The 24266-nt window shown below is 35.6% G+C and overlaps 1 protein-coding gene across 7 annotated transcripts in view; it reads right to left on the bottom strand.

The window, feature by feature from the left end:
• NCOA1 (nuclear receptor coactivator 1) overlaps nt 1-24266 on the bottom strand; it is a 204355-nt gene that overhangs the window by 93018 nt on the left and 87071 nt on the right. For all 7 annotated transcript variants that reach the window (XM_065928668.1, XM_065928672.1, XM_065928670.1 and 4 more), the window contains one exon: nt 9037-9198. The gene's annotated coding sequence lies outside the window, so the exon portion shown is untranslated. The remainder of the gene's footprint in view (nt 1-9036; nt 9199-24266) is intronic.

The following is a 24266-nucleotide window of genomic DNA, read 5'->3' as shown; positions in this document are numbered from 1 at the left end:
TATTTATTTTAGACTACTTTGAAAAGGACTTAAAGCAACTTTTTACTCATAAGGTTTGAGGTTTTATATTGAGAGAAAAAGAAATAATACATATATAATTAAAAGTTAAAGCGATTAACTAGATTTGGATTTTGAATTGTACTTACCCACTTTGAATTCTATATTTCTAACTTTGTGTTTATGCAGTCAGGCGACAAAGATCAAGTGTTTAGTCTATGTTAGGATCTTGGTATAGATGCCAGAGAACACAGAGTCATTTCCCCTAGCATGCCAGCCAGGTCTCTCTCTTCCATGCTATGCCGGCTAGTGACGGCACTTAAAGATCCCTTCTGATCTGTCCCTATCAACACTATTCTCTATAGAATCTCTAATGAAACTCGGATTCCTGCCTCTGGCCTTATGTTCATCACTGCCCTTAGACTTTATTAGTGCTAAACAATACACTGCTCATTCTCTTCCACTCCATCTACCCTTGAGAAAGGAGAGGAAACTCTAGTTAAATGGGAAAAACCTTTAACTATTCTTTAAATTCTAAAATTATTAAATAGCTACAAGTGCTGTATGTTGGCAGTCATGCTTGTAAAGTTGAGATCCCTAAGAATTTCTCACATGGCTTTAATTAATGTTTAAGTAGATCCTTTTTCCTCTCTCTAGTCCTAAAACTTACTTTGTCTCTAGCTCTTTCTCAACACTAAAGATTTTCATATCCCCTTTTCAGTATAAAAATACCTAGAATTCTAATCATGAATTTATTATTCCATGTAACCAAAGAGACACATTTTTAATTTCTCCATATTAGATGTAAAGGTCATGAAAATCTCCAGCTTCTAGGACTGCAATCTTGTAGTTATTCCTTACTTTTCTTTTTCACTCCTCATTTTGTATCAGTATCAATGTCCTGTCAAGTCTTTATTAACAAAGATCCTACAACATCCCCTCTTTCTTCATTCTCAAATACAGTTTTGATTCTTGCTTAGAAGCTAATACCTCATTCTAATTTCATGCAAGATCCTTCTATCTTATTTCTCATTTCCAGTCATTCTCACTTCTAATGTGTCCTATAAACAGCAGCAAAACCATTCCTACTCAAATGGCACTTTCAAGGTATCACTTCCGTGATGAAGAATCAGCCTGATTCTCCTACTTGGAGCATGGTAAAAGCATGTGCATTAGGGTCAGAAAGGGCCTGTTTAATCACTACCTGCCTATTTGTGGGCAAAACGCTTCATCTCCTTAAACCTATTTCCTCATTGGTAACTTAAGAATAATAACTATGCTTTGTTGCTGTTGTTCAGTCGCTCAGTCCTGTTAGATTCTTTGAGACCCCATGGACTGCAGCAAGCCAGGCTTCCCGGTCCTTCACCATTTCCTGGAGCTTGCTCAAGCTCACATCCATTGAGACAGTGATGCCATCCAACCATCTTGTCCTCTGTCATCCCCTTCTCCTGCTTTCCATCTTTCCCAGCATCAGGATCTTTTCTAAAGATCTGGCTATTTGTATCAGGTGGTCAAAGTACTGAAGCTTCAGCTTCAGCATCAGACCTTCTAATGAATATTCACAGTTGATTTACTTTAGGATTGACTGGTTTGATCTCCTTGCAGTTCAAGGGACTCAAGAGTCTTCTCCAACACCACAGTTCAAAAGTTTCAGCATTCAGCCTTCTTTATGGTCCAACTCTCCCATCCATATATGACTACGGGAAAAACCATAGCTTGGACTATACGGACTTCTGTTGGCAAAGTAATGTCTCTGCTTTTTAATATGCTGTCTAGATTTGTCATAGCTTTTCTTCCAAGGAACAAGTGTCTTTAGATCTGTAGTGAGGACTGAGTGAAAAGTGCATGAAAAGGGTGCACTAAGTAACTGTTGGTTATTGTAATTATCTCCCCTTTAGACCAAGGGCTCCATGAGGGGTAGTGTTCATTAGTGGATAACTCATTCTATACGTCCTCATTGAAAAATAAAATGGACACTTTTCATTTCTTCATTTACTGACACTAACTATTATCACTACTACTTTACTGGGCTGCACGGAGCAGCATCTGAAACTGTTTCCTTCTGGAAACATTGTCACCCATTGACTTCTGTGATCCCACACTTTCATCACTTACTTAATAAATAAATCAAGCATCTATCATATCTCAGGCACTGTGCTAGGAGTTGAGTAAACTGTGGATAGGAAAATAAAGGTTTCTGCCCTCATGAAGTGGGAAACACAAACAAGGAAAACACAAAACAATATGTAATTTTCTACAATGATAAAAGTCATAAAGAAAACTAATAGGGTTCATAGAGAAAAACAATAGAGGAGACCTATTTTTAACTGGGTGATCAACTGAGGTTTCCCTGACAAACTTATGTTTAAGCCATGACCTGAGAGATCAACAGAAGTAGTGTGGTTTTCTACTTACCTTATTCTCAGTGCTTTTTGCCCAATTGGATTAGATTGTGTTAGATTTCCTCGAGGCTCTAATGTCCTAGTCCTCTTTTCCCCCATATTATACATTATTTTGGGGGGATATCACTCACTGAATAATGGCTTCAAAAAACATTTCTAAACCAATTATTCCCAAAACTCTATCTCCCAAGCAGATCTCCTGGGTCTCAGACTCACAACCCACTCCTTGCTGGATAACTCTATCCAGATGTCACATAGACACTTCAAACTCAACTTTCCAAAACGAACTTAACATCTCCTCCTCATGTACTTCTTTTCCTCACAGTTGGTACACTGAAGTCATTCCAGTCTCTTCTCTCACCCCACATGCAATCAAACATTAAGGTGTGTCCATTTTTATTTCCATCCTATACTTACAGTCTCCTCCCACCTCTTCTGGAACTATCAAAATAACTTCCCAGGCGGTCTTCATGAGCCACCAAAGCAGGCTATCAAAAACATAAGTCTGGTCAGGTCAATCTCTTGCTTAAAACTCCTCCCTTAATCTTCACTGTCCACAGGATAACTCTAAAGCCCCAACATAATACACAAAGATTGCACCAGCTCCCATCTATTCTGTGTCCATTATGGAATTTGGTGAATGAGTGATGAAATATTTGTCCAATCAACATTAGCCCAACCAATATAACCTATGTATAAACAGATTATAATATATATAAAAAACTACATAGAGTCCCTATAGACACATATAGATTATATATGCTAATTTTAGTTTCAATACTAAGGGAAGGCTTTAAAATCCTTGGTAATATCCCATCCTCCCTGCAAAGGTAAACATTAGTCAGAAACTTTACAATGACGTCAGTGTGGAGAGCCTAACTTAACCCAGCAAAGAGTATTTGTTGAGCTCCTATGCTGTGTAGTAAGTCACTTCAGTCATGTCTGTGTTTGTGACCCTATGGATTATAGCCTGCCAGGCTCCTCTGTCCATGGGATTCTCCAGGCAAGAATACTGTAGTGGGTTGCCATGCCCTCCTCCAGGGGATCTTCCTGACCCAGGGATTGAACCTGCGTCTCCTGCATTGGCACGACATTACCATTACCATTACCACGACTCTTTAACATTAGCGTGACCTGGGAAGACCCACTGAGTGCCTACTATTTGCCAGCTTCTGTTCTAGGAGGTGGGAATACAATTGTGCAGGAAACTTATAAAAATTCACTGTCTTCATAAAGTTTCATTCTACTGTGAAGGAGAGAGAAAAAGTGAAAAAGCTAATTACAGAGTATATGAAAAGGTGGTAAAATGGAGAAAAATAAGGTAAAAACAGAGGCTTAGGTTTATGGAAGGAGAAGGGCAGCAATTTAAAGTACAGTAGTTAGGAAGTGCCTTACTAAGAAAGTATTGAATTGTGTGTGCTCAGTCATGTCCAACTCTGCAACCCCATGGACTGTAGTCTGCCAGGCTCCTTTGTCCCTGGAATTCTCCAGGCAAGAATACTGGAGTGAGTTTCCATTTCCTTCTCCAGAGGATCTTCCCAAACCAGGGATGAAACCTGGGTCTCCTGCACTGCAGATTTTTTTACTGTCTGAGCCACCAGGGAAGCCCTAAGAAGGTGAGATGTGAGCAAAGACTTCAAGGAAGTGAGGAAGAGAGAATGACATCTGAAGGAAGAGTGCTCCTGGCAGGGGAAGGGCTGTACAGCCCTAAGGTTGGAATATAACTATACTTTTTGAAAAATATGAAAGAGATCAGTGTGGGTAAAACTGGGGAGTGAGGAGCAGGAGACAAGGCTGCATCATGTAAGGTCTTGGCTGAAACCATTTTAAAGACTTTAGTTTTACTCTGAGTGAATTAGCCAATCATTGGAGGGTTAAGAACAGAGGAGTAACAAGGTCTGCTTTTCATTCTAAGACTTCCTGCACCAAGGGCAAGCATAATCCTCCTGATCTCAGGGATCTGCTATCTAAATAAGTTTCTAGCTGCTAAATGCACATTTCCACTTGGATATTCCACTGTCACCTCAAATTCAACATGTATAAACATAATGGACTTTTAAGTTCCGGGTTTCTATTAATGATAAATAAATGAGATGAGCTGCATTATGGATTAATGTCATCAGAAGAAAACGTTTATTAAACCTCCCATGGTGGGGGAGAGGAAGGATCTATAGGACAAGGAAAAATAACTACAATTGAAAGTAGATAACCTCAATGCAAAGATAAATATACCAGACTTGAAACCACAACCACAACAAAAAAAGATGTTGAAAGACCTGACAATGGTTTTGGTAGCATCCATTCTTAAACACAAAACAAGAATAATCAGTTAAGTGACATATTATTATAATGAATAAGATGGCTAACATCTTTTCCTGTGAAAAGTCACAGAAACATTAATGAGGTTAACCAGATATCACAGAAGTAAAGAAGTCACTGAATTTCATTTTTACATAGAAATAAAATATATTTCAAAATTAAAACAAAAAAGAGAAATCATGTGATAAATTAAAAATAATGAAAAATTATCAACTCTAAACTTTTCAACAAAATTAGAAATACAAGAGAGAAGACAAAGATGAACAAGAAAGAAAAATGAAAGAATTTAGAGCCGCTAACAATCCCAGAGTTTCCTCACTCTTACTTAAAGTCCAGTTTTACTCAGTTGCTCATCTTCTCTGTTACTTAAGGCATTAGGTTCCACCTGTCTAAGAATCAACCTATTTGAATTCTGCTGGCTGTCAAAATACTCCTGGACATATATTTCTTATGCTTATATGCTGCAAAATTACAATTATCTTGTTTGTCTCCTCTTCTAGATTGTGAACTCAAAAAAAATTACTAGATCTTTTTATTGTATATCCAACAAGCAACATAATGTCTAAAGGTTACAGAAGCCAAAACAGGTGATAAATTAAAAGTGAGCTGTTTTACTAATATGACATTTAAATTTTTTAAAGAATGTTTAAGGTTTTTTTACAATATTTTCTGAAATCTTTCCTAATGCTTTGGAATTCTTTTCTATAATTGAGAAATTGAGCTTTCTTGAAATCCTCTTTCCCCTGTTTTCAGTGGGGGAAAAAAAGAAACTATCTTTTTGATCTAGAAATTTGAGAACATCTTTTCTAATTCTGAAAAGGTTAATAAGGTCTATTTTGAAGAAACCTTCTACAATATTTCACAGTACAATAGAGACACAAAGACATGTTGTATTTACACAACTGTAAACATAAGCAATACAGTCTCATAGTTTGGACAATTTTGAGCAACAAATAAATCTAGATTTAAAACAAATTTCCCATACCATGCTACTACCGGCTGGAGACTGACATCTGCTAAATTTATCTGAAATTCTGGGGCTGAGGAAACATTAGACAACAATTCAACAGCAATTCAATATCTGGCCTACCAAAATAAGAGCCAATAGTAAGAAGCTATGAGAAAGTCACCAACAATTTGCTGATGATATGATTCTGGTATTAACTACTTTCTATTTACAAAACACAATAAACAGATAGTGGAATGCAAAACCTCTGATGAGTGAAAACTTTTATAGCTGTTCTATTTGTGGAATGGCTTTATATCTGGCAGTAGGGAACTTAAACAAGGTTCATTAAGAAAAGAAATGCTGGTTTCAGGAAGCCAATTTACATATCACCTTTAAAAAAAAGAGGTATGGTTTCTAACTAAAAGTACCCTGTTGATTTAAAAAGAGTTGCTAAGTTATACACAATCTCATGCACTTTCTAGAGAGCAGTTTTAGAAACCAGAAACCACATCTACCTCTGTTCAAGTAGACCAGACTAAACCAAATAGGCGAGGCTGAAGAAATAGGTCAGTGCTTTATATTTCAGGTGAATTATAGATTTCTACATATGAAATTTGTCACTCATCTCCCAGATGAAGCTGAGGATTACATAATCTGAAAAATAACAATTAATTAATAAACAATGCTAACAATGTACTTTAAAATGCTATTAAGCAATTAGCACAGAGCACAAACATGAAGAGACACCGAGTTAAACCTCTCCCAGATGGTAAGAATCTGCCTACAATGCAGGAGACCTTCAATTTGGGGTTGGAAAGATCCCCTGTGGAGAAAGGAATGGCTGCCCCCTCCAGTATTCTTGCCTGGAGAATTCCATGGACAGAGGGGCCTGGTGGGCTACAGTTCATGGGGTCGAAGGGTCAAACACAACTGAGCAACTAACGCTTTCATTTTCCTTCAGCTGACAATATCACACAGGAAAAATCATGATAAATAGAGAGTTCCTGCATTGGGTAACTGCCATAAGGAATGTTTCTCAAACTGCAGTCCTCAAATACCTAAGATTCTCTTGAAAAAAGTTTTCACTTTTGTCTTCTCATTTCAATGACAATTGAATTCTTTCTCATGTGATAAAAAATGGATGGGGACTTCAGGATTTCTATTGCCCTTTTTATGGCTGAGTAATTTCACATGTTTGGATATAGCACATTTTGTGTACCTACTCATCAGATGGTGGCCACTGAGGTTTTCCATTATTGGGGCTATTAAACAACAATGCTACTATGAACATTTATGTGCAAATTTTTATGTGAACATGGTTTCAATTCTCTCAGATATGAAACTACTAGGTCATATTTTATTGATAACTCTAACTTTTTGAGGAACTGTCAAACTGTCTTCCACAGTGGCTGTACCACATTAAATTCTCACCAGCAATGGGCAAGTGTCCAGTTTTTCCACATCCTCACCAAAAATTGTTATTCTCTGTTTTTTAAATTTTATTTTAATTATAGCCACCCTAGTGTGTATGAAATGGTATTTCAATGTAGTTTTATTTTACATTTCCCTAATTATTAGTGGGGGCTTCCCTGGTGGCTAAGTGGTAAAGAATCTACCTGCCAATTTAAGATCCCTGGGTTCGATTCCTGGGTCAATCCCCTGGAGAAGGAAATGGCAACCCACTCCAATATTCTTGCCTAGAAAATTCCATTGATAGAGGAGCCTGGTGGGCTACGGTCCATGGGGCTGAAAAGTCAGACATGACTTAGCAACTAGACGACGACAACTATTAATGACTAACCAACTCATGTGCTTACTTTCTATCTGCATACCTTTGGAGAGACTTTTTTCAAGTCCTTTGCCTATTTTTAAAATTGGTTGTGTTTTTATTGTTTGTGTTTTTGTTCTTTATATTCATGTCTAGATCCTAATCTGATATATGATTTGCAAATATTTTCTTCCATTCTGTGAATTATCTTTTCATTTTCTTTATAGTAACTTTTTAAAAAATTAAATTTATTTTTAATTGAAGGATAACTGCTTTACAATATTGCACTGGTTTCTGCTAAACTACGTAACTTTTGATGACCTAAAGTTTTCAGTTTTGATGAAATCCGACTTATCTACTTTTACTTCTTTGTTTAATAAATACAATGTCTGGGCTTCCTCTACTAATGGCTATTTTTCCTGTGTGTAGGTCATACTTTTTTATTTCCTTGTAAGTCTAATTTTTTGTTTAAAAAAAAAGAAAAGATATTTTAAAGCTAATGACTGAACAGTGATGTCCTTAAACATCTGGAAACAAAAATTCTCTCTGAACCCACAAAGCAGGAACCAAAACTCAGATGGCGGTTATCCCTGACCCAAAAAAGAGTCCTGGCTTCTTAAGCCTCTGCCATAAACAACGTGCCCATATCTTAATCTTTATGGCCAGGAATAAACAGCAAAGGCAAAGAAACAGATTCAAAGAAACAGAGTCTTTGAATCAGACTCATCTTATCTTGTTTCATTTATTCTATAAACTATCAGACTTTTTAAATTGCTTTAAAAGAAAATTCTGTACACATTCTTTTCAATTTATTATACTAATAATAAAGACATTATCAAGAACTTGCAACTTAACTTCTAAAAGTATATAATGTTTGAAACAAAGTATTTAACAAATTTATGTTTACCACTAAAAGTTTATTCTACAAATCAAGAAACAATGTTTCCAACCTTTGCATTTTTTTCCTAGATGGAAAAGAATAAGTTTGGGGAAAGGGTAAAAAAGTATTTTTTTGTTTTCTATTAGCAAATAGATAAGAAGAAAACAAAATAAGTTTTAAACCCAATATTTTAAATTCCTCATACTTAATTTAAAATTTAATTTTTTAACTTAAGAAATAAATACAAATGCATTTGCCTTGTGAAAATACTCTAGGAAAAATAGTCAGCACATGAAACACATTTATAGTAGCTATCTTATTAAAACAATTTGGCAAAAATACCCTCAAATACCCTCAACATTTCCTTGTAGATCTGTAAAACTAGATGATTCCAGTTATCTTAAAAGGACATGGGGTAACTGTAGATACACTGTACGTGTCTTCCAAAAATCAGTTTCACATTGTTCTAACTTGTAAAAAATACATTGGCACTAAAAAAAATAAAGGTTACAATCAGTCTTGCTGACGACAGCTGTCCTTAAGCAACAAATAAGCATCTGATATTTACTTGCATGTGCACAGCTTATAGTAAGCTAGCAAAAAGGCAACAGCTTTTAAAAAATTAAGTTATGGTCATACAGACAAAATTAAGTGACAAAAATGGCAATGTCTGTCTGGTTCCACAAAACAAAGTTCTTTAAAACAGAGTTACACTTCCTACCTGGGAGACTTCTTTGTTCATAATGAGTCCTCTAAACAGATATGGTCAATTATGGTGCTCCGTGGGGTAGTTTCCAGTGGAATGGGGGAATTCTCTTTTCCAGAGATGGCTCTAGGTAAGTCTCTTCACTCTTACCTCATTTAAGGCCAGTTATGCAAACAACTAAAACAAAGGAGAAACAAAAAAACAAATGCAGAAGGGAGATTAGATCGTTATTTTATTTTCTATGAAATAATAAAAGTCAGAATGCAAAGTTGAAAAAAAAAAGACACAACTTTTCAGGCCAAATGGAAAAATACTTCCAAAAGACAATGGATGAATATCTGATTTCACAACTGAAATCCTTCTGGTAACTAAATATATATTCCTATTTAAGACTGCTGCTTAAGTAATACATAATTGCATTCTGCCCTTACTGTTCTGAGAGGCCCATTTATATGTCTTTCAAAAAAATTTTTTCTGGCTGCATTTGCAAGTTTATCTTTCTTTCTATCTATAAATTCTGATTTTTAATGTTTTCAGTTTGCATTTAATTCTTTCATTTCTGTAACACTTCCCATTATATATTAAAGTTACTATGGTATTTTACTTTCAAATTATTTTATTGAAAAAGTGTATAAACTTTTTATATTCGTAATACCTAAAAATAAATTTCACTGACTTGTTTCCATTAAGGATGAATGATCCTGTATTGGACTAACTTGCCTACAGATAACAATGGACAAAAAACTCTGGACAAAATAAAATTTACTCAAAGACAGAGAAAAGTGACCAAAAGCAGGCAGAAATGCAGGAAATCTGATAAGTGAAAGTAAGGAATCGTACTGAAATAAGATCTATACTCAGAGAACTCTTCCCAGTATACCCCTAAGTACTACAGGGAGGCTAGGCCTAAGGGCCACTGTCTCTTGGCTTGAAGCATTGGAGAATGTAGTTCAGAGCTGACAGAATGCTAGATAACAAGAGGAGAAAATCATGGTAAGAAGGCAGCAGAGCAAGGGGGCGGGGTACCTTAAATCTGTATACAAATGTTCCTCAAATTCTTGGTTGAGCTTCTGAATTAATTGCTCATGCACAAGGAGACTCCAAGTAGCTCCATGTAACCATACCACAACTGAGATTTCCTTTTGCTGTTGATAATCACACACTCCTCACTTCCTTTTTCTTAACTCTTGAGTAACCACGTATCTGCTTCCATTTCTATAATTTTGTCACTTTGAGAATATTACAAAAATTGAATCAAGTATGGAAATATTTTGTAATGCCTTTTTCACTCAGTATAATGCCCTTGAGATCCATCCAACTTGTTGCATATAAAAATTGATTGTTGCTTTTTATTGCTCCATGGTTTGAAGGTACCACAGTTTCTTTTTCACCATTCACTGTCGAGGTATATTTGGGCTCTTTTCAATTTGGGGCTATTATGAATAAAGCTGCTGTAAATATTTGTGTACAGGTTTCTGTGTGAATATAGGTTTTCATTCTTCTAGGATAAACATCCAGAATTGCAACTGGATTGTTCAGTAAGTGTGCATTTACTAGCCAGTAATTTAGTTGTCAACTAGAACAAAAATCAATACTCTTCAGAAAAAAATAACAATCCACATTAGTATCCACAACATCCAGTATAGAATAAAAATTTACTAAACATGCAAAGAAGCTAGAAATTGAAATTCAAAATCAGGGTAACAAAAGGGGGGGTCAATAGAAATCTGTCATAAAATAATCAGTTGAAATTAGCTGATAAGGATGTTAAAGCAGTTATTATGAGTATGTTCAAGATGTTATAATAAGTTAACAGATGGGAAATATTGGGAGCAAATGGAAACTATAAAACAGAAGTAAATGGAAATTGAAGAACTAGCTCAACATTGAAAATTTTCAATTCACTGGACAAGCTTAACAGTAGATTTGTGACGGCACAAAAATAAGTTGGTGAACTTGAAGTCAAAACAATACCAAATATGAAGACTGGACAACTGAAAAAAATTTTAAACCAAAAGCTGATGTTTTGAAAAGATAAAAAAAATTATTAATACCCGAGGTAAGACTAGACAGGGAGGCCTGGCATGCTGCGATTCGTGGGGTCGCAAAGAGTTGGACATGACTGAGCGACTGAACTGAACTGAGGTAAAACTGAGTATGTCCTTTTTCAGGGGTTCACTAAGACTAAGTAGCATTAAGATGTAAATTCTCCTACAAATTAATTCATATACTCAAAAATAAAATTAGCTGCTTACTTTTTGCATATCTAGTGCATTTTATGATCAAAGAATATAAATCTATTTTTGTTTTATTATATATTTATAATGTGGGTTTTAAATGCTTGAGGCTTTTGCTCTTTAAATAAAGACTATATTTTTTCTTAATCATGATTTCCCCCAATGATTAATTCCAGATTAAAGTGGAATGTCTATCTAATGTTAGAAAATTGGATGATTCTATGACTGGATCCAAAAGTGCTTACCTCTTATAGTCCCCTCTAAATTAAACTAAATGCTTTTCATATTTTCAAGAATTTTTTCCTTCTTTCCTTGATTTAGACACACAATTTGAAAATGCAAAGAAACCTGGACTGGCTCTTCACACTGACATAGGTTAAACTATTAAAGAAAGGAATTTATGGTTAGGTTAGTTGAATTTACATTATAGTTAGTTGCATTCTTCTCACTGTATATATCTAGCTTATTTGTAATTGTAATCAGCACTGCTATAAAATATTTCCTGGATGATAAGATTCCTCATGATTACTACTTTGTGTTCTTTCATCTTTGAAGCAATGTATCTTTGAATTTCCCTAGGTAAATCTGCGTAAAGTAGTAATCGAATATAGCAAGACGGCATTTTTTCATCTAGTCAACCACAAACCCAGGTTCTGTCATTTTCTGCCTTTCAAGGAAGAGCACTTCTCAAAAATCATTTGTGTAGTTAACACTGCAGATAAAATCTTTGTGAACTAATGCCACTGTCTTCCATAAAACCTGCGAGTTTTTACAGGTACTTTTTTAAAACCAGGCAGGAACTGAAGCCAGATGGATCCTGCTAATGACTGAGGGTACTGATGACTCATGGCCAAACATGTGAGGGAATACAGAAACAATGCTGAGAAGGGAGGCTGAGCATACTCACTCAGCGACTGCATGAAGACAGAAAAGCACGCGACAAATCCATACTCCAAAAAGATATGTAGACAATGAGAAGCAAAAAATATGAAAACCAAGAGATAGGTAATACACTGAGAACCAAAAAAGACAGGCGAAATATGAATGAATAGGGAGAAAAAGAGTAGTGCTGATGATCTGATGTTTGTTATTATGAAAAGCTTACTGTTCTTAAAACATCTCTCTCTAGTATTTATTATGTATTATCTGTGCTATGCAGAGCTCAGTATTTTAAGTCTTTTCTCACCCCCAGGAGCCCAAAGTAGGAGATCTGATATAGATGGTACAAATTCCTTATAGACCCTCAAGCCTGGAGGCTTCCCATTACTTGTTCCAATTCTCTCCTTACGGGTAAGGCCTTTCTGTCTTCATTATCTGCTTCTGCCACAAGTACTGGCTAGTGCAGCAGCACAATTCCTTTAATTTCATTTAATAAATTATTCAGTTTAATCTGTTAAATTCAATCCGATTTAAGAATCACATGAGGAAACAAAGGTGATAGAAAAGTACCTATAATGCACTTAATATATAGAAAGAGTAAAAAAAGGAAACCTATAAAACAGTCTTCCTTTGTTACTCTGGGGTCAGGCAGAGGTACAGGGCCAGAATTTTTAAATACAGAGAGAAACAGAACAAAGGAGTATCTATGGATCTACCACCCAGAAGTAACGACAGTAAACATTTTTGATGTATCTTTCTTTTAAAAATAAAATGAAGTATTATCAATAAATCAGAAGTCCCCATACTCATACAAAGACTACTCCCCTTCCTTTTGATAGAGATAATCACTGGCATAAATTTAATATATATGTTCTGGTCAAATTTTTTCTATCCATCCATAAACAATATACACTGATGTTCTATGCTTTAAAATATACATGCTTAAACTGTATACTATATATATTAAAATTACAATGTTTATAAGGTACTTTAAAAAAATTAGTGCAGATTGAAGGTTGTCTTTATCATAAAGTTACTTTTCTTCCTTATGATATATTTTTGATGAAGAGAGAAAGGGATAATGTTAGCCAAAACTCCCAGTGTACTGGGATTAATAGTTTAGATTTAGCTATGCTGTCATCCAATAATAGGTTGCTATAAATAAACCATTAACATTAGTGGCAATTATAAATTATTTTGGTTACATGTAGTTAAGATTCCAAAGTTACTTCTGTTTTCTTATTAATTCTACCCGGAATAAATTTTAAGAAGTAAAAGGGCACCTAAAAAACTGTGTGAAGAAATAACTTTTTTTCCTTGGGATGGATCGAAAGATTTTTGTGAAAGAATGAAGAAAAAAATGCCACCAACTTTCCTATTAGTGATGACACAAAAGTCATACTCTCCAAACCAAAAACAATCTAAATGAAATGTGAAATCAAGCCATCCATAATAGTTTTAAAATGTCTATAAAGTTTATTTATTTGACTTCTCTACAGTATATAGTTGTCTTTTCTTATTAACACTGTGAAGAGAAGGTCTAAAAGAAAATCAAGACTTTAAAAATAGAACTGTTCTTCTTAATAGAAGGATAATATTTGCTTATTTTTTCTTGTTAATCTTTAATTTTTAGAAGACTGACTTCATTGTTCTTATGATTACAAAATGCTTTTATGAAAATCTTGCCATTTCTCTCCAGAAAAGTACTTATTTCTTCACACAATTTTTGGGGTGTCTTAAAAATCTGGGTAAATTCATAAGTATTGTTAGAAGATAAAATTGCATTATGTTGGAAAGATAGTTAAAATGTCGTTTTTTGATAAACAAGAGTTCCAAAGGGACAGAGCTGGGAAACAAATCTTGGTAAATGGCAAGTATTCTACAGTGAATCAGCACTACAGAGAATGACTTCAGGGAAATTTTTCATACACATGTGTAACAGAGACATGAAGAAAAATATTCATGTTAGCAATGCTTATGAGAGCAAAAAATAAGAATAATCCAGGTGCACATAAATAACAGCATGGATTAGCAAAGCCTAGTATATTGACACACTAGAACCTAACACTAGTGAAATAAATTGACCAAGATCTAGCTAGTCACATCTGCCTACAGGCAACCACAGTCCTTTCTGAAAATTCAGGTAGTTCAGTTCAGTCCAGTTCAGTTGTTCAGTCATGTCTGACTCTTTGTGACCCCATGGACTGCAGCACACCAGGCCTCCCTGTCCATCACTAACACATGGAGTTTACCCAAACTCATGCCCATTGAGTCAGTGATGCCATCCAACCATCTCATCCTCTGTCTTCCCCTTCTCCTCCCACCCTCAATCTTTCCCAGCATCAGGGTCTTTTCCAATGAGTCAGTTCTTCACATCAGGTGGCCAAAGTATTGGAGTTTCAGCTTCAACATCAGTCCTTCCAATGAACACTCAGGACTGATTTCCTTTAGGATGGATGGGTTGGATCTTCTTGCAGTCCATGGTACTCTCCAGAGTCTTCTCCAACACCACAGTTCAAAAGCATCAATTCTTCTGCGCTCAGCTTTCTTTATAGTACAACTCTCACATCCATACATGACTACTGGAAACACTATAGCTTTGACTAGCCAGACCTTTGTCGGCAAAGTAATATCTCTATATTTTAATATGCTGTCTAGATTGGTCATAACTTTCCTTCCAAGGAGTAAGTCTTTTAATTTCATGGCTGAAGTCACCATCTGCAGTGATTTAGGAGCCCCCCAAAAAATAAAGTCTGCCACTGTTTCCCCATCTACTTGCCATGAAGTGATGGGAGCAGATGCCATGATCTTAGTTTTCTGAATGTTGAGCTTTAAGCCAACTTTTTTCACTCTCCTCTTTCACTTTCATCAAGAGGCTCTTTAGTTCTTCTTCACTTTCTGCCATAAGGGTGGTGTCATCTGGTGTCATTGTCATTTTCCCGGCAATCTTGATTCCAGCTTCTGCTTCCTCCAGCCCAGCGTTTCTCATAATGTACTCTGCACAGAAGTTAAATAAGCAGGGTGACAATATATAGCCTTGACGTACTCCTTTTTCCTATTTGGAACCAGTCTGATGTTCCATGTCCGGTTCTAACGGTTGCTTCCTGACCTGCATACAGATTTCTCAAGAGGCAGGTCAGGTGGTCTGGTATTCCCATCTCTTTAAGAATTTTCTACAGTTTATTTTGATCCACACAATCAAAGGCTTTGGCATAGTCAATAAAGCAGAAATAGATGTTTTTCTGGAACTCTCTTGCTTTTTCGATGATCCAGCGGATGTTGGCAATTTGATCTCTGGTTCCTCTGCCTTTTGTAAATCCAGCTTGAACATCTGGAAATTCTCAGTTCACATATTGCTGAAGCCTGCCTTAAAGAATTTTGTGCATTACTAATTTACTAGCATGTGAGTTGAGAGCAACTGTGGGGTAGTTTGAGCATTCTTTGGCATTCCTTTTCTTATGGACTGGAATGAAAACTGACCTTTTCAAGTCCTATGGCCACTGCTGAGTTTTCCAAATTTGCTGACATATTGAGTGCAGCACTTTCACAGCATCATCTTTCAGGATTTGAAATAGCTCAACTGGAATTCCATCACCTCCACTAGCTTTGTTTTTGTGATGCTTCCTAAAGTCCATTTGACTTCACATTTCAGGATGTCTGGCTCTAGGTGAGTGATCACACCATCGTGATTATCTGGATCATGAAGATCTTTTTTGTACAGTTCTTCTGTGTATTCTTGCCACCTCTCCCTAATATCTTCTGCTTCTGTTAGGCCCATACCATTTCCGTCCTTTATTGAGCCCATTTTTGCATGAAATGTTGCCTTGGTATCTCTAATTTTCTAGACGAGATCTCTAGGCTTTCCCATTCAACTGTTTTCCTCTATTCCTTTGCACTGATCACTGAGGAAGTCTCATCTCTCCTTGCTATTCTTTGGAACTCTGCATTCAAATGGGCATATCTTTCCTTTTTGCTTCTCTTCTTTTCTCAGCTTTTTGTAAGGCCTCCTCAGACAACCATTTCGCTTTTTCGCATTTCTTTTTTTGGGGACGGGCTTGCTCCCTGTCTCCTGTACAGTGTCACAAACCTCCGTCCATAGTTCATCAGGCACTCTATCAGATCTAATCCCTTAAATCTATTTCTCACTTCCAATTTATAATCGTAATAGATTTGATTTAGGTCATACCTGGATGGTCGAGTGGTTTTCCCTACTTTGGTCAATTTAAGTCTGAATTTGGCCAATAAGGAGTTCATGATCTGAGCCACAGTCAGCTCCCTGTCCTGTTTTTGCTGACTGTACAGAGCTTCTCCATCTTTGGCTGCAAAGAAGATAATCAATCTGATTTTGGTGTTGATTATCTGGTGATGTCTATGTGTAGAGTCTTCTCTTGTGTTGTTGGAAAAGGGTGTTTGCTATGACCAGTGTGTTCTCTTGGCAAAACTCTATTAGCCTTTGCCCTGCTTCATTCTGTACTCCAAGGCCAAATTTGCCTGTTACTCCAGGTATTTCTTGACTTCCTACTTTTGCATTCCAGTCCCCTATATAAAGAAAAGGGCATCTTTTTTGGGTGTTAGTTCTAAAAGGTCTTGTAGGTCTTCATTGAACTGTTCAACTTCAACTTCTTCAGTATTACTGGCTGGGGCATAGACCTGGATTACCGTGATGTTGAATGGTTTGCCTTGGAAACGTACAGTAACAGTGAAGCATCATCACGTATGGGCTCTGGTGCCCACTCCACTGTCACCAGCTTTGAGAACTTGACCTCTCCACGCATCAGTTTCCTCAACTACAGAAACCGGGACGACATCTGTACCTGCTCAATAGTTGTTCGGAGACTAAACATTCAATGTTGCTGTTGTTTAGTCGTTAAGTCTTGTTCAACTCTTTCTGTGATCCCATGGACTGTGGCCCACCAGGCTCTTCTGTCCATGATATCTAGGCAATAATACTGGAGTGGCTTGCCATTTCCTTCTCCCCAGGGATCATATCTTAACATATGTTAATTTTGATTACTTGCTCCCCTTAAAAAAGGCCGAAAACACCTTAAAACCAAAACTGTGCATTTAAACAGTCTGCATATCAACTACTAAATCTAAAATATTAACAACTTTTACATCTACTTTTATACTCACATTAAAGAGATAAATACTGAAAAGCCTAAACCAGTGGATTTTAATACTAATAATTCTTATAAGTACATGTTTTCGATACACGCTATTTTCAAAAAAATTGCTACCAGAATCTCATTTTTCATCCTTGAAATCTTTTTCACTCTCATACCCTATGTACGTTACTCATCAAGCTCCATCTAGTCTATTTCAAAACTAAATCATTAAGCAACAGACATACAAATCTGACACCCTATTCCTGCTTAGACTCTCCATGAAGTTTTATCTCATATATGACAAAACCCAAAACTCATAACACATAGCACGCTACACTAGAGCCACACTTATCTGTCCTTCACTTCCTATTCATTCCCCAGTCTTTTTTCCCCATTCCACAGCCTTTACTACAATACAATCTCTGCTGTGAATAATCCCTCCTGTTTTCTTCACCTGCTCAATTCCTTATGCATTGTTCAAGCTTTAACTCCAATTCAATTTATCTTACCCCAGTAATCAAAATCAGCCCTCCATGACAGTTTCAACTTTTTCTTCAAAGAATTTAAAAAAATACATTTTTTACATATTTGTTCGTGTAATTATGTACACCATTTACCTTCCTCACTAGACTGTAAAACACCAGGTATACATTTTTAAACTGGCACAGAGTAGGTATACAACATTTTAGAAGTTTAATTTGTGGAATTAATGAATCTGTTCTAATTCAAGAATGGCAGTGAAGTTGAAAGCTCAAAGAGAATGAGAATCATTAAACTGATCAAAGGACATTACAAATCTTTCTAAACAAATTCAAGAGGAGTATGAATGGCATAAGGGGGACAAACTAGATTATTAACATAAGGGATTAGGCAAAGGTTTGGTGGTGAGAACACAGGGAGGCAAGAAAGATGAAAGTAGTAAAACTGTTAGATTAGTCTCTACTAATTGGAGAATGCCTATTTCTGTGGCATCAATCTGCAACATAATTTGCAACCTCTCTGTTTCGGTCATACTGCAAGAGAAAACACCAGGGTTTGGAGAGAGTCCATATTCAAAGAGCTAAAAATGAAATGTAACACCTAAACTACAACAGTTTAGTTCTTTCCTAAAGAGCAACTCTACTAAAATGGAAGCGTTTGGGAGAGAGAAGTTCAAGAAGAGATGAAGATGTAGTAACTTAATGATAAACAGGAAAGTCTGAGAAGGAACAAAGATATTTAAAAACAACTGAGGGGAAGTTAAGTCTCTCTGGATGATAGAGAATAAACTACCCCTTTCACTCCAATAAAATCTTTAGGAATGGCTTGGTTTTATTCATCACCAAAAAAATAATGTTGGCATTACATTTTTTATGTTTCTTACTTGTTTTCTACTTTGCAAGAACTCTTGAAAAGAGCTCCAAAGACAGGGAATGGTAGTCTAAGGAAGAACAATTTGTTCCCCCACCACACAACAATTATATTATGAAAACACATAGGCAGTTAAACTGAATGACAGAATAATCTATTTCTTATTAAAAAAACAACATATTTCTTCAGGTCATCTAACTAGTTAGCAAACTGGTTAATGTAAGGCCATAATGAAGTCAAGGATTATGGGTCTGGATCCCTATGATCCATCAATATTTCTATTCCAAAATCAAAGGCTATATGCCTAATCTTTGGTAAACTGCCTTTCAAATGAGAGAAGCTAGATAGTACATTAATGGCAGACAAGAGAGTATGAACAGACGAATGAAAATCATCACTATCATTATTGGCAAAATTTAAAGTATATGTCACAAATGACTCCGAATCCAGGGTCATATTAGTTTGTGAAAAAATGTCAAAGGACCTTTGAAAGTTTGGAAAATAATTCTATTTTGGTCTCATGTAAATTCTTTCAAGAAAGTTCACCATGTAATTTTAAGTCTAAAACAAACCCAAGTGAATGCTTTCCAAGAATAAATTAAGGATTACATTCAAAAAGAAATGACTACTTATAATGTAATTATCTCATTTTAATGATGCTTAAAGTAATTAAACAATTTAATGAGGGAAAAGAATCTATGAAAGGTCCTGTTAACTGTTGACCACAGTAGAAGAGTTTTTTTAAAAAAACCACATTTTGTTAAAATTCCTCTCATGTTTAGATCTAACAAAAGCAATAATGCAATGTAAGTAGTAAGTAACATCAAATTTCTAATCATAATTGAAAAGACAGTACAAAATGTCTACTCTTTCCTATTTAACCATCTGGAACATGTTAGAGACTGCCTGAAAGCCAGAAAAATCTGCAAGTATAATTACACTCTGGGACTATTAGCATGACATGCTTCAATAAATACTCCTAATAGGATTTGCTGATATAATAATTGGCACTAAAATGGATGGATTTTCTTTATTTGGCTATTTGTTCTTACTGACTAAATACTCAAGAAAACCAGTAAATTGTCCCTCCAATAGAAAACAAACAAACAAAAGTCCACCAAGAAGGACAAAGTGCGACAGGTTGCAGAGGCAGAACGTAAGGGGTGAGCAAAGAGCAAAGATCTGCAAACACCTGAGTTCAATTTTTACTTTCCCTCCCACTGTTTCCCTTTCTCTCTCTCTTCCTCCAACCCCAATCTGGCATGATATCTGCTCTCTGGTCAGAAGTGACTTGGTTAGGGTTAAAAGAAAATGTTATATGCCATCTTGGAGTTGGTCAAATTCCAGTAGGCTGAAGGCCTTCAGACAATAACACGGGAAAACATTCAAAACTCACTCTACTACTGATGGGTTTGGAGATGTAACATTTAGTTACCTAAACTGGAAAGGTTAAGCAAAGGAAGAACCCAACCAACTAAGGTGTCCAGGAAGACAGTTCTGGCAGCTGAGCAACAGAGTGAATGGGGCTATTGTGATAGACTAGTTCTGATACATTGAGCAGTTGAACCAATGCAGCAACAGTGGGGTTGAATGAGACATTGGACTAAATCAACAAGAGGAGGAGGTGAAAAAGAGAGCCCCAATTGTCAGCATGTACGAATTATGAAAATAATTTATGTTTTCTGTACAAGTCCAGAAAATATAAGTAAATAAAAAGAATAAAATAAAAACCACCCACAACTGTTTCATCTAGAATTAATGCAAACATTTGTATATATAGTCTTGTACAAATATAGACTACACATGTAATTCTTTATAGTTTTGTTTTTAATGATCAGTGCACATATTAAGAGCATCTTTATTCACTAAACTGACATAATTTTCTTTATTATTAATTTTATTTATTTTTGGCCGTGCTGGATCTTGGTTACTGCATGCAGGCTTTCTCTAGTGGCAGCAGCAGGGGCTGCTCTCTAGTTGTGGTCCTCAGATTTCTCATTGTGATGGCATCTCTTGTTGCAGAGCAAGGACTTACAGACTTCAGTAGTTGAGGCACATAGGCTTAGTTGCCCCATGGCATGTGGAATCTTCCCTGAGCAGGAATCAAACCTGTGCACCCTGTGTTGGCAGGCAGATTCTTAACCACTGGACTAACACGGAAGTCCACTACATTTTTATACACACAACTTCTCATGTTATTAAATATTCTTCTACACTGTCTGTAAAATATTCTTGTGTGTGTGTGTGTATGTGTGTGAGTTTTTAAGCAGAGGGTGGGACTTTAGATTAGTTCCAACTTTTTGCTATTAAAAACAATGCTATGATGAGGCATCTCTCAGGCTAAAACTTTACTTTCATTCAGGATTATATTCTCTAAATAAGTCCTACAAACACCAAGTGTCCTATAATGGGAGTCTAGGAGTATATTAAAGACATTTAGCCAAGACTGAGTTTACAGGAGATAACAGACGTCTGAGAGAGAAGCTAATGAATTTTCAGTTATGTACACATTATTATGAATATGATATCCAAGTAGATCTGTCTAGCTGACTTCCAAAGTAGTGGGATGTAAAGATCTTCAGGATCAATGACATATTGATAATAATAGAATAGATGAGAGGACCAAGAAAAAGTATTAAGAGAAGAGAATGGATTACTCTGGAAACATTCCCATATTTAAAGAAGGAGGCAGTTACAGCCAGAAGATCAAGTAACAAAAAAGAAAAAGAAAGAAAAGAAAGAAAGAAAATGAATAAAGATAAGAGGAAAACCAGAAGTTGAGAGCAGAGAGACCATAATGTCCAATTTCAAGAATTATTTTGAACCTGACAAAACAATCACAAGCCCTTTGAGGGTAACAGCGAACACACATCTGTCAGATATCACATATTGTTTCAGTTGCAACAGTAAATCACACTGCATTCCTTCTGATGACCTCTTTTTATTGTGAATCTGAGTTTATGGTAGGTGCTGTGATAAACAGCAAGCACCATGTGGAAATCAACATGAAACAAGAAATGAGGGTCACAGTGCCCAAGCTAAGCTCAAGATGTGAGAAGTTATGCAGTACTCTCAGATGCACACGTCCTATCAGTAAGCAACTGCGGTTATTTAAGAATAAAATTAAAATATTACTTCTTCTTTGAATTCATGTGTATTATTTTTCAAACAGCTGCTAAGTTGCTAGCACATACAAACTTATTAAGTTTTTTGACCTAACTACTCAATAAATGTAGCTAACAGGTATTCCTTGGATCGAAGGACACTATGAACTCAGAAACAGTCGTTACATCCTTACCAGACCCTTAGTTACAGCCATTATACCCTTACTATGAATACATTCAAACTAAGAATCCAAAAAAACATAGATAGTGAAAGAAAACTTTTATTAACAAATGAATGGAAGATTTATCAATATGAGTTTATGCTAGAAACAGAAGTATGGAATAGGAATATTCCAAAGATATAATAAATATTATTATAAATATTATTCATAAATAATTAATAAATATTATTCACAAAATTAACATATCAAATGAGAAAAGCCAAGTGATGATTCCAAAAGTTACGGGTAAAACACCTAAATTCAACATTTCTGATAAAATTTTTAGAAAAATCATTAAGATTTTTAAGAAACACTTTATAAAGGATATCGAGAGAACACAGAAAATACTGTAGATAACTGTGAAATATATGAAGCATACACTTTAAAAACAGAAACAAGTCAAGGACATTCACTAATCACCATCTGTATTCCACTTGTACAGGAATACTTAATCTTTCTAGCATAGTATATATAACGGGAGGTTAAAGAATTAGTATGAAAGAAAACTTGGCCAGAAAATGGGAAAGGAGAAACTTTGCCATATCACATATGGCATAATTTTGAGGACTAAGCCTGAAGGTGGCATACATTACTTCTACTCACATTCTAGAGACTAGAACTCATTTAAGTGGACATTCCTAATGCAAGGGAGGTGGAAAATACAACCTAACTCTGTGCCTAGGAAGAAGAGGAAATTTTTAGTGTACATCTAGCCACCCTGTGCAACAAACCAAGCTGGAAAACAATTTAGCACTAAAACTGAATGTGCACATATATACTCTATGATCTAGCAATTCTATTCCTAGATGGAAATGCCTGTACATGTATATACCACTAGACACTGTAAGAAACTCACTAAAGTATTGTTCATAATAGTAAAAACAAAAACAAGGATAAAACAATTCATCACATATTCATAACTAGCTATGAAAATAAATGTGCTACAGAGCAATGCAAATGAATCTTAAAAGTAGATCTTAAGAAGAACACATAAAATACACTGCTTTTATACTGTTCAAAAATAAATAAATAGAGTATGTGTGTGTGTGTGTTGTCACTTCAGTCATGTTCAACATTTTGCAACCCTGTGAACTATAGCCTGTCAGGTTCCTCTGTCCATAGGATTCTCCAGGCAAGAATACTGGAGTAGGTTACCATGCCCTCCTTCAGAGTATCTTCCCAATCCAAGGATCGAACCTGCCTCCCTTATGTCTCCTGCACTGGCAGATGGGTTCTTTACCCCTAGTGCCACCTGGGAAGCCCCAATAGAGTATATTACTTAAGTATAGATATATATGTAAAATGTATTTTAAATTAAAAAATAACAGTCACAAAATTCAGTATAGTGTTTACATTTAGAAGGTGACAAAATGAGGGATGTGCTGAGAAAGGTTTATTTACACTGGGAGTTTCCACTATATTGGTAAAATTTTATTTCTTAGGCTGGTATTTATACCACTGTTTGGTCCATATAACAATATTTTATGTCTACTTTCTAATGGAAGACAATAAATTTTTATTAAATGGATTAAGGAGATTACAGAACAGTATTTTATGGAGAATAATTTCAATGTTTTCAAATATTCAAATAACCCTATTTCTTTCCTTATTTATTAACCAAAATACATTGTCTTGATTACCTAGAGAACTATTCAAGAAACTGCTGGTCATCACATAAACATAGTGAAGAATTCAGAGTTTATTTTAAAACTTTTAGCAGTTAACCATCCAATTACTTCCCCAATCATATGACCATTCAGTAAATTCTAACTGACGGCCGCATGGAAGACTCAATGCCCTTCCTGAATTGTGATCATAGTGGTTATTTTTTGAAACTATAGAAGTAGTAACAATGAACAATTAAGCGGGGAAGACATAATAGCTCTAAGCAAGATTAAAGTACATGCAAAGGAAGAAATACTTGTATTCTGCGCTCCTGAGTAAAAGTAGGAGAAAGGAGGAGTTGTTTTCCACAGAATGATATCCAGAGGAATTCCAAAGAATTCTGTCAGGGCAAGAAGTGGGATTAGGATGTTAAGAAGCTATTAAATCCTTTTCTCCCAGCATTGCTTAAAGTGTAGCTTCATTGTCTGATTATAAATCAACAGTATTATTTTTTAAAAATATTGATGCTACAGATTTATGGAAAATTTTCCATGTATACTGCATATTTTAAATATTCTATCTCTGACTAACTTTGTGACAAACCTTAACAATATCAGGTATCATTTTTGTACTGCAAGATGATAACTTATACTGAAACCTTGAAAATACTGACTACTTGTAAAGAAAAGTCATCTGACTAGATGAAAACTGAGATACCCAATATTAACTGAGGTAATGGAAAAC

This window comes from Muntiacus reevesi, chromosome 3 (assembly GCF_963930625.1).
Source record: "Muntiacus reevesi chromosome 3, mMunRee1.1, whole genome shotgun sequence".
Classification (NCBI taxonomy): domain Eukaryota; kingdom Metazoa; phylum Chordata; class Mammalia; order Artiodactyla; family Cervidae; genus Muntiacus; species Muntiacus reevesi.
This window is presented reverse-complemented; position numbering and strand designations above follow the sequence as displayed.